Source organism: Myodes glareolus, chromosome 22 (genome assembly GCF_982192425.1).
Source record: "Myodes glareolus chromosome 22, mMyoGla1.1, whole genome shotgun sequence".
Lineage (NCBI taxonomy): Eukaryota > Metazoa > Chordata > Mammalia > Rodentia > Cricetidae > Myodes > Myodes glareolus.
The window spans coordinates 56,538,939-56,550,016 of NC_142047.1; the positions used below are offsets into that span (position 1 = coordinate 56,538,939).

At 48.8% G+C, this 11,078-nt stretch overlaps 1 long non-coding RNA gene across 1 annotated transcript; it reads left to right on the forward strand.

The window, feature by feature from the left end:
• Positions 1-8,892: 8,892 nt before the first annotated feature.
• LOC146890230 (uncharacterized) lies at positions 8,893-10,696 on the forward strand. Its single transcript, XR_014999111.2, has 2 exons — positions 8,893-9,013; positions 9,100-10,696. It is a non-coding gene; the product is annotated as an uncharacterized LOC146890230 (long non-coding RNA).
• Positions 10,697-11,078: the final 382 nt, after the last annotated feature.

Below are 11,078 nucleotides of genomic sequence, written 5' to 3' on the forward strand. Positions count from 1 at the left end.
TTGCTTCATAACCAGTTCATCTATCTGGCACGCTACAGAACTGCTGGGTCTTAAAAGCGCACATCTAAAATCCCCTCTGCCTTGCATATAGAATGCATATGATAAATGCCTGTCAAATAAATTAGTTCATGAAACATCTGGTGTCTAGAGTCCTTAAACTCCCACAGTATTTGTGTCAAACACCTACCTTTTCATTCTTGTGTGCATGAGAACAGTGGCCCACACAGATGCGTACGGAGGTCAGAGGTTGGCGTAGATGCCTTCCATTATTGCTCTCCTCCTTATTTTTTGTGGAAGGGTCTCTCGCAGAACCTAGGGCTTACTGATTGACTAGACCGGCTGACCAGAGAGTGTCTGGGATCTTCCTGTCTCCAACCTTACACCATGACTAGATTGGCTGACCAGAAAGCATCTAGGGTCTTCCTGTCTCCAACCCTGCACCAGAACTGGAGTTACGGACACAGGCCACTGTGACTGGCTCTTAAGTGGGTGCTTGGGTTCCCAATTCAGACTGTCACCTGACCTACTGAGTTATTGCCCCAACCCCCTGCTTCCTCATCCTTAACTCCTAATTGTCAGCCTGCCCGTGTTCCCGACTCCACATGGTGTCTGTTCCTGCCTTAGTGTCTCTCCTCCCTCCTCTGTCTCTATGGTGTCTCATCCAGACTCTTCAGATTCCCCTTCAAAGTGATTATTTGGCTTTCAGAGCATCCTCCTGTGAGTGAAAGTCCCATGATTTTTAATTGCAATTATTGGAATTATCATATTTGCTATATAGCAGGAGGCAATCCATGGAGAATAATCAGTGAGATGTGTAATTTATGAAATGACCTCTGTCTGCTCTAAGAAGAAATATTAACACATAAGTGAGAGATGAGATCACAGCTCCATGTATTATTGGGATCTCAAAAGTGTCTTCGCACACCTGAGAAACTCCCCTTCTCTTCTGGATGGCAACTTCAGAGTCCAGTTATGTGGCTGCCTGTGAGCACTCTGCATAATGAGTCTGGGAGCACACTGCATGGACTTGAACCCCAGCCTACACCTCTTTACGGGGCTGCTCGTGGCAAGTGAGCAGTACTATCACATGACTGAGCCCTGTGTAATGTGGAATCACTCTGCTGCTTGCTCAGTGGGGCTGGAGAGCCTCTGAGAACATCTAAATGCAGGGATGGGAAGATGGCTCAGTCACTAAAGCAAGAGAACATGAATCTGGATTCCCAAAACCTGCATGAAAAAGCTAGGCGTGGTCGTACACTCTTGTCACCTCAGTGCAGGGGCAGGGGCACAGAGAGGGAGGATCCTGGGAACTCACTGACCACTGGCTTGGTCTAAAAATTAAAGTAGAGACTGATGGGGGAAGCTATCCAATGACCACCTCTGGCTTCCACCCATGTGTGCATAGAGCCAATGAAAGATAAGGAAGGGCTGTAGGGAGGGGGGAGGGAGAGAGGGAGGGAGAGAAGAAGGGAGGGAAGAGAGGAAGGGAGGGAGGGAGGAAGGGAGGATGGAGGGAGGGAGAGAAGAGGGGAGGAAGGGAGGGAAGAAGGGAGAGAGAGAGGGACAGAGGGAGGGAGGGAGGGAGGGAAGGAGGGAGGGAGGGAGGGAAAGGAATAAAGAACCCAAGCACAAGCCAGGAAGAACGGGCAGACATGCTCCACTGGATGCTTAGGTCTATGCACATGTTGTAAAGCTCACAGTCCATAGTTCTTTGCGAGAACAATTCCACATCTTACTCAACACAGCCATCACCATAACTGATTCATAAAAGCACAGTTGCCTAATCAATGGGCCAGAAACACCGCTGCTGTGAGCGTAGGTCCTCTCCCCATCTAGAGATCCCAAGCTGATCATGCGGACTCTTCAGTGTTGCTTTCCTGGGGAAACCGGGGGAATAACAACAAGGCAAGCCTGTGACTCCCATGACCGTGAACCCCAAAGAAAGAACGAAGGTGGGCCAACCCATAAGCCAGAGACTTAGAGAACGCACCTCATGGCATGTCATAACTAACGCTTCCTGAACTTTCCATTCTCTATGCATGAGATGAAGGCCCCAAACCAGATCACTCTCAAACAGTCAAAAGAATAGGGTGGGTTTCGCGTTGGCAGACAAGCCCGAGCACCACACCTGGCCACCGCGCCAACAGGTGTGCCTGGTGAGAGACAGCTGTGTGCACAAGGAGTCTCTCCTTTCCGGTGACGGCACCCACCTCCCTCTCCTGGCATCCCCGAAGCAGATGTGTGCCAGAGACTACCCTGATAGGGCAGGCAAAAAGGAAGATATGAAGACAGGGAGGGTCAGAGGAGCAATCTCCAGTTTGCTAAGATATGAATCCTGTCACCTCCACTGTTGGCTTGCTTTGTTTTTGTTTTTGTTTTTTTTATTTTAGTCTTTTCAACAACAAATTATAGATGAGAATCTAGGAGGCAGCCCTCTCCTCTGGGCTGCTCCGACATGTCCGTGGCACATCCGCCCTTCATTCTTTGTCCCTGCCAAGGCACCCTAACCAGGTCTTTATGAGTCACCCTCATGCTTCCAGTAGCTCCCAATGGAGTCCTTGATCCCGTGAATTCAGCCAGCGCAGCACCTCTGCCTCAGCCTTTGAGCACCACGGTTACCACCCTGCCGGTCCACACTTCAGGGAACACCAGCTGCTGACTCCAGCAGGAATGACACTTCTATGCCCCAGGGCATGCCTTTAGCTAGAGGCGCATCAGGATGAGCCCATCTTCGTGTTCCGGGATTGTTAGCGCATGAGCACACTTAAGCCAATCAGAACAGAGATGATCAGGACCTAGCCAATCAGAAAGAAGGTAAGAGGTCTCCTGCTCCATTCTGGAAGGCTGTCCTGGAATATAGGCAACCACAGGGGCAGAGGAGTTTATTCCCTCCTCCGTGTGACATGACCATCACCACCACGAAGTCGAGTTGCCATGGTGACCACCAGAAAAACTTGGGTCCCAGTCAAGGCCACAAAATATAGAACACTACGGTGCTAGCTGGGTCTGTGATAATGTGCTGTTAATATTCCCCAGAGAAAGAGGCCTCACTAGATGCTCCTCATTTCAGTCACTGCTCCCTCCTGCCATAGCTCTGTGTGTGTGTGTGTGTGTGTGTGTCCCCGCACACATGCGCTAGATTACATACGAGGTGGAAGGGTTGACTGTGGGTGGGGACTCTTCCATGGTGCAGCTGCCCAAGAGTGGCCCATGACCATGAAGTCACTCACTGGTTCTCCAGGCTTGACGTGGTTGGAATCTTTCCATTGGTCTGTTGATGCCCCCAGCCCACGAAAAGTCATGCAACACTAGGGAGAGTGGCAGAAACCCTAAAACAAGTGAGACCTGAAGCCTACCATCTGTGGGCTTTTGGGCTACACTAACTGACAGAATCCCTTTACAGCTAAATCTGTTTGATGGGGGAGGGTTATCTGTCTATGTGTTACTTTCATTGGTTAATAAAGAAACTGCCTTGGCCCTTTGATAGGACAGAAAATTAGGTAGGCAGAGTAAACAGAACAGAATGCTGGGAGGAAGAAGGCAGTGAGGCAGTTGCCATGACTCTCCTCTCCGAGACAGACACAGATTAGGATCTTTCCTGGTAAGCTACCACCTCGTGGTGCTACACTCATTAATAGAAATGGGTTAATCAAGATGTGAGAATTAGCCAATAAGAGGCTGAAACTAATGGGCTAGGCAGTGTTTAAAAGAATACAGTTTTTGTGTCATTATTTCAGATAAAGCTAGCCGGGTGGGCAGTGGGAAGTGGCCTGACATTCCTTTTACATCTGTTGAGCCAGAAATTCTGTGAATTTGCATGTGGAAGTATCAGGACTCATGACTGTGAGACCATCATATGGGGAGAGCAGAAGGAAATAAAAAAGATCCAATGTGGTGGTTTGAAAGAAAATGCCCCCCAAAGGGACTGGCACTATTAGGAGGTGTGGCCTTGTTGAAGTAGGTATGGCCTTGTTGGAGAAGTGTTTGGGGGTGGGCTTTGAGGTCTCTTTTGCTCAAGCTTCCCTCAGTGTGACAGAGATCACTTCCTGTTGCCTTCCGATCAAGATGTAACTAGCACCATGCCTCCCAACACGCAGCCATATCCCTGCCCCATGAGAATAATAGATTGAACCACTGAAAAACTATAAACAAGTCACCCCAATTAAATGTTTCCCTTTTAAGAGTTGCCGTGGTCCACAGGTGGGGGAAAGATGCCATCCACCCCTCCCACCCATCTGTGGTAGGTGAGAGAACTGGCCCTGGGGTCAGAGGGCAGGAGAGCTGCCCCTGCCTGCTACCAGCTGCAGCACTCGGAAGAGCAGGTCCTGCACCTCACGTGGGAAGCACAATAGAGCTGACCCCTTTGGTGGAGGTGTGGGAGAGCCAGTCCTGACATTGTGAGCATGGTAGAGCTGTCCCACTACCTATCATGGTAGCATGAGCGGAAGAAAGATGTCACACACACACACACACACACACACACACACACTCACATTAGCGCCTGAGGCAGGTGCGGGAGAGCTAACCCGGCCCCTCATCTGCTGCAGCATTCCATAAACTGGGGGTGATGGTGCCTGCCTATAATCCCAGTACCTGGAAAGGAAGGCCAAAGGATCAGAAGTTTAAGTCGTCCTTGGCTACAGAGGGAGCCTATATCAAACAAACTGTAAAAGCAACTGTGAGCTAAATAGATCCCTCTTCTTCATAAAGTACCCAGTTTGGGATACTTGGTGACAGCAATGGGTAACAGTGTAATACATACACATTTGATAGAAAAGTATTCCAAGTAGAGGTTGCACTCAAAGATCCTGAGGAAGGAGGAATTTGAGGAAAAACAAGGAAGCCTTGCAGCCAAATAGAAAGAGCAAAGACAGTAGCCATGCATGGAAGGAGCACAGCCTCGCAAGCTTTTGTATTTGACACTGAAGGATGTTTTTCAAGGGCGCTGGAAGGATGTTAGTAAAGGAGAAAGAAGATAAAAGATCAGACCTATATTTAAAAATTTAAAGCTTAGTTTTATTACACATGTGTGAGTGTTTTGCCTCCATGTCTGTGCACTGCCTGTGTGCAGTGCCCACAAAGGCCAGAAGAGGGCACTGGAGCCCTCTGGAACTGGAGATACTGATGACTGTGAACCACCGTGTGGGTGCTGGAGATTCAGTCCTCTGGAGAAGCAGCCAGTGCTCTTAATTGCTGAGCCTTCCCTCCATTCCCCAGATCCACATTTGAAAGGTTCATCTAGCTGCTGAATTTGAGAATAAGTGGGCAGAATGTGCTATGAAGCATTCTAGAGCAGCCATGACAGAGGCTCCCTCTGGGTCAATTTTGAACCAGTTGTTTTCCTCTAACTTGAGACAGGGTCTAATGTAGCTCAACCTTGTCTGGAACTAGCTATATTACCGACAGTGGCCTTGAACTTCTGATCCTCTATCCTCCACTTCCCAAAGGCTAGGATTACAGGTGTGTGTCACCGTGCCCGGTTACTGAATACATGTTTGAAGTGTAGTCACAGGGATGTGCTGAGTGGCGGGGTGGTTATGATAAACCCCAAGAAAGGTCACTTCAAGGCTTACAGCCCAAGCAATGGCAAGGCGATCTTAACTTTCACAAAGATGAGGAAACCTGAGGAGATAGGGAGGGGGGAGAAGAGGAGCTCGGTTTGGGATGTGCCATACTGAGTTTATAAGGCCAACTAAACAGCTCACCGACTATGCTGAGTGAAGAGTTTGGCATAGGCTAGTCGGTACCTGGGGGAAGTTGAGTCTAGAGATGCTTTAGAGGACAACTGTATGTAAATATGATTTTAACATTTGATGGTGGATGACGTGGCCAGAGAGGAAAAGTAGACAGAAAGGAGTGAGCTGAGAGACACTCTAAAGGGATGGGAAGGGGCTGCCAGATGGGTGTCTGGGTAAGGCATTTCCGTAAAAAGCTGAATACACTGTTTCTTTTTCCACCTACCTGATCTAGTCACATGGGACATATTTCAAGTTACCAAGCATTAAACTGCATAGAGTAGGCATCGTAGAATGCATACTACTTAACTTTGTCTATTAATCCCTCTATAAGCCTAAGAGGTAAGCCATCCTTAACCCATTTCTCGGAAGACTAAACACAAATGTTTAGAAAGAGAGGGAGGTTGCATCTAAATTTAAGTAATCTGTCTCTAACTCATATTCCTTTTGTGTGTGTGTGTGTGTGTGTGTGTGTGTAATATCAGTAAGCTTGCGTGTTTTTTGTGTGTATGTGTGTGTGCACATGTGCATACAAGTGCACGTATCCTTGCATATGTGTGTTGAGGCAAAAGGTCAATGCTATGGCTCTCCACCTTATTTTTGAGTCGGGGGTCGCTCACTGAATTTCAAGAGCACTGATTGACTAGACTGACTGGCCACTGAGCCCAGAGGTCCTCCTGTCTCTGAGATTACACTGTGTACCACCACACCCAGCTTTCTGCATGGGTGCTAAGATTCAAACTCAGGTCTTCAGACTTTCACAGCAAGCCCTCTGCCAACTGAGCATCTCCCCGGCCCTCGTCTTTTACCAGGAAACCCGGGCATGGAGGGAAATATTAAGTGAGCCAGCGAGTGAAGGAATGAACCAGTGAGCAGATGTAGGTCTGGTGGACACTGTCTCTCGGTCTGGTGGACACTGTCTCTCCGTCTCCGTTCTTAAACACGCCATCTCTTTGCTGATGGAGAGTCTCAACCTCATCCCGTCGCTACACCGTCTCAGCAGACACCACAAGAGAACACCTGTGACTAACGGTGGCCTAGTTTGGCCCCGACACCTTGACTAAGGTCCCTCTCGACCTACAGAGTTGTGGCTGACCCACTCTTCGTGACTTCCCATGGTTTTTCTGCATTCACCGGCTCCAGGGAAAGGAGGCATGACTCTTAAGAAAATGAAAAATTTGCAACTATAACATCTTCACTGAAGTTCCTCTAGTGGAGGGGTTCTTCGATTCCCCCATAGACGTTTATTGCTTCAATATTGTTTAATATTTTAAATAATACAATATACATCCTCCCTCTCTCGCAACCACACGGAGGCAGTCCTTGCTTTTAAAGTCACACATGAACGGTGAAGACTGCTGTGCTGGCTTAACGCTCGGCTGTGTATGAACACCTCTGAGTAGGGGTTAGTTTTAGAAAAACATTCACCTCCTTTATTTGTGGATCATATTTTTATTTCATTCCCAATGAAGTCATTTCTTCTCCGAGGTCATTGATGAAATAAGCTTGCACACAATTGGTATTGACACCCAATGATACCCTTTGACCCCCAGTGGGTGGCAGCCTGTAGGAGTCTCTTCTCTAGGAGCGAGGACAGCAGGGGGCGCCCTGCTCTCCGGGGTTTCAGAAGAGACTCCTTGGTTACCCACGTTCATCTAAGAATGGAGAGTGTGTGTTTGGTATTACCCAGCACCCTGTGGGCACAGACCCAGTGCATTTTCAGGATGGATACATGAAGATCAGAACCCTGTCACGGAGAATGCTCCTCGCTGAGCGACTACACGCTGCTTTGTTTTGTTGTTTTAATAAAGACGTAAAAGTGAACAGGATGCCCTGAGATGCTCATGGTCTACAAAGACTTCCCAGCCCCATGTGGCAGCCGCTGCATGCAGCATGGGCAATACAGAGATGTGTTCCCCTGGGAACTTAGCTTCAGGTCTCAGCAGAGAACTCTATTGCGTTCCCATGAAACAGCCTCTGGCTCTAAACACAGCCACAGACAGGGAAAGAGCAGAAATTTTCCCCCAGAAGTTTGAACCAAGAAGCCTTCAAGATTCCTTGATAAAATGTGGGCGCCTTGCCTTTGGTTTCCATCACCTTTGCCTCGCAGTGTGTGAGCAGAGTCTTCAGGCAAGTTGTGAGCAGGATTCCAGACACAAAACTCTTCGGTGTCCCGGCCCTGTGCCGCAATTGCTGTTTAAGCAATGGCAAGTTATTACGTCATTCAGGCCTGAATGAGGGAGGTCCATAACTCGTTGGGAGAGGCTCAATCTGCTCCAAGGCTGCTGAGGGAGAAATGTCATCACACACACCCTCCTTATTCCTTCTGAGACAGGAATTCGCTGTGTTGGGCAGGCTGGTCTTGAACTTATGACCCTTCTGCCTCCACAGTGCTGGAATTCCAGGTATCCGCCACCACACTTGACATAATGTCATTTAAAAAAATAACAAGGTGATTTTTTTTCTTTTTTGGGGTACTGAAGAGCATTAAATTGAATGATTCACAAAAATCAGAAGTTAACTGTGTAGCACCTCAAACATATTCTCAGTTTAAGTCTGTTGCACCATCACAGTCCGTCCAAAGGAAAAGCCCGGGGATACAGCACCTGATCAGACCTGGGAGCTCCTGCACCGACACGTCCTGAGGTTACCTTCCGGGCTGCACTTTGAACACTATCTAGTGTGGGTATGCTCTCTTGCACACACGGATGTCCCTTAGACACGCATGTTTACTGCACCAGCATGGAACATTTGGCTTATTATAGCTACAGCCCTAAAAACCCGGCATGATGGTTTCCAAAAACGGAGTGACATTTGGGCAGCTTTTGTCCAGAGCTTTCTGTAAACTTCGCAAATCCTCGTCCCCCCTCGCTTCCCCCCCCCCCCCCCAGCACCGGTTGACGGCCTCCAGCAGCCGCGTGTGACCCTGGGGGCCCCAGGCGCCGTAGCCCCTCTCGCCAGACGAGCCTTTGACTTTATTTGGTGCAGCACGCGCAGCTCCGGCCTGCGCGCGCATTCCTGCGGGCGCCAACTCACGCGCGGGACGCTAATTTTAGCGCGGCAGCTGGCGCGCAGGGCGCCGTCCGTGTCGAGGGGCGGGGCCTCCGGAATGGGGCGGGGCCTGTGGAGAGGGGCGGGGCCTGCCGAGTCGGGAAGTCGGACGGTGGCTTGGGGTGAGGATTGCTGAGTGGGGCGGGACGGGGCGCGCAGTGGGCACTCCGGGGCCTTTCGTTTATCCCAGCAACCTCCAGCTCCCGCGTGCTCAGCTGTGGCCCCGGGTAAGTTAGGGAGTGGAAAATCTCCACACGGCGAGTTCGGTTCCCTGTGTTCCTTTGTGGACCTGACCCTGTTCTTTTTGTAACAGCGACTAGGGCTGGCTGCACCGGTGACTTCCTTGTAAAACAACAACAACAAAAACACCAGCCTTCAAAACAGCCACGCAGAGCTAAAAAGGGAGAAAGGAAAAGCCCCAGCCTGACCCCGCCCCGTGCGACCCGGGCTCCGCGATTGTGCGCAGATGCGGCAGAACGAAGCCGCCGCTTTGATGCTCCGCCAAAAAGCATGGCCGCTGTATGCTGCACAATGCATGCTTTGTGCGCATGCACGTCTGACTGTGTTCCTGGGTCAGAGAACTGCGGTGGCTCGGTATATAAATTCTAGGACACTCCGTTCTCCCGTGTGGGGAGTTAGCCTCAACTCTTACTTTTCACACTACTGTTAGGTCCACTGCGGGCCAACCTATCTGCTGTGTCCTTGGCCCAGAGAAGGGGTCTTTCCACCGTTGGCTTCGACCCTAAGCTCACAAGTGGATCTAAATTGGGCTGTAGCTGGAAGTGCCTGCTTGGGGGTGTTAAAAGAATGATGGCGCACACCCATATGGTGCTTATTAGGAGAATAGTGTCTCTAACGACTGTGACCCGCCTGTGAAATTCTGATTTCAGTTGAATATGGGGTACAATAAATCTTTATCTTTTATCTCTCAAAAGGCTAATTGAATTGCTGTTGGCAGCCCAAGTAACAAGATGGGGTAAACAGGTTGCAGCCTAGCGTCCCCACCCCAACCCCCAGCAGCCTTTTCCCGGTAGCAATCCAATCCAGGATGGCTCAGAGGTGCTAACTCAGGTGGAGCCCAGCAGTCCTTACCATGCTTTCTGCAGATCTCGATAGCATACTTGAAAAATCATAGCGTAAAAAAACATAATTTGTGACTCACTTAAAAGAAAAACCATACATTAAGATAAATCGAGGCCCTTAGCTGTGTTGAAATGCTGTTTCCGTTTTATTTTCCTGAAGACACAGCCACACATGTGCACAGTTCAGAAGACACCGAGCTGCCACAGGAAAGATGTTTTGTATGTGGCAGAGAAATCTGCAGTGACCTAAATATTTGCTAAGGTTGTTACCTACGTGCACACCCAACAAAACTTGACTCCTCGGTGCCTGCTGGCTGTGCCCTGGTGAGCGTCTGAATGGTTGAAACGGTGCTGCTGACTCCCTTAGAATTGCTAAGTAAGAGTGGTTGTGGGGTGAGATCTCCGGATTATGTAACAAGTTATTTTGCCCAAAATGTACACTATATTTAGAAATATTCAAATGTGGCGGCATTACTCTATACAGGGTGTTTTAGCTCGTGGTGGAGGAAATGCTGTGTGTGTGTTTACCATCTGGGTTCTGTAGCCCCATTCCAAGGCCAACCTGTACCTGGTGCTCACATTTCTCACTGGGAGTTCTATCATCTTGGTCTCTGGATCTAATCTAAAGGAGTAAGAAAAAACGCCTACTACCTGGAGGCGTTCCCTCCAGAGGCATGTTTGATTTTGAGCTGGTGAGTTACAGAGGGCCAGCCCATGCTCTTCCCAGACTAGTACTGAAGGTGCTATCATTGAAGAAACTTATACAATGACAAGAGCCATTGTTTTGTTTTGTTTTTTTCATTCAAAATAAAACATATTTTAACCAGGTGTGTGCCTTTAATCCCAGAATTGAGGAAGCAGAGCGAGGCAGGTCTCTTTTGAGTCAAGGCCAGCCTGATCTACAAGCAAGCTACACAATGAGACTGTCTTAAAAGAACAGCCTTATGATACTGTGTCTAAATAATTCGGCATCATTATCTGTCTCCATGGTACTTTGGGCCCAATACCTTTCTTGTTGCATGTTTTATATTACTCAGTCCCACCAAGAGACACACAATGTTGTGATTTAAACACACAAACACACAAAACAATCCTACAATTTTATAATCTTTTTTTTAAGCTGTAATAAATCAAAGGGAAGTGGTCTTAAATCAGGTTGACATGGGGCAGCTGACATACTGATGGGTCAAAAAGTTAAAACCCGGGCCTC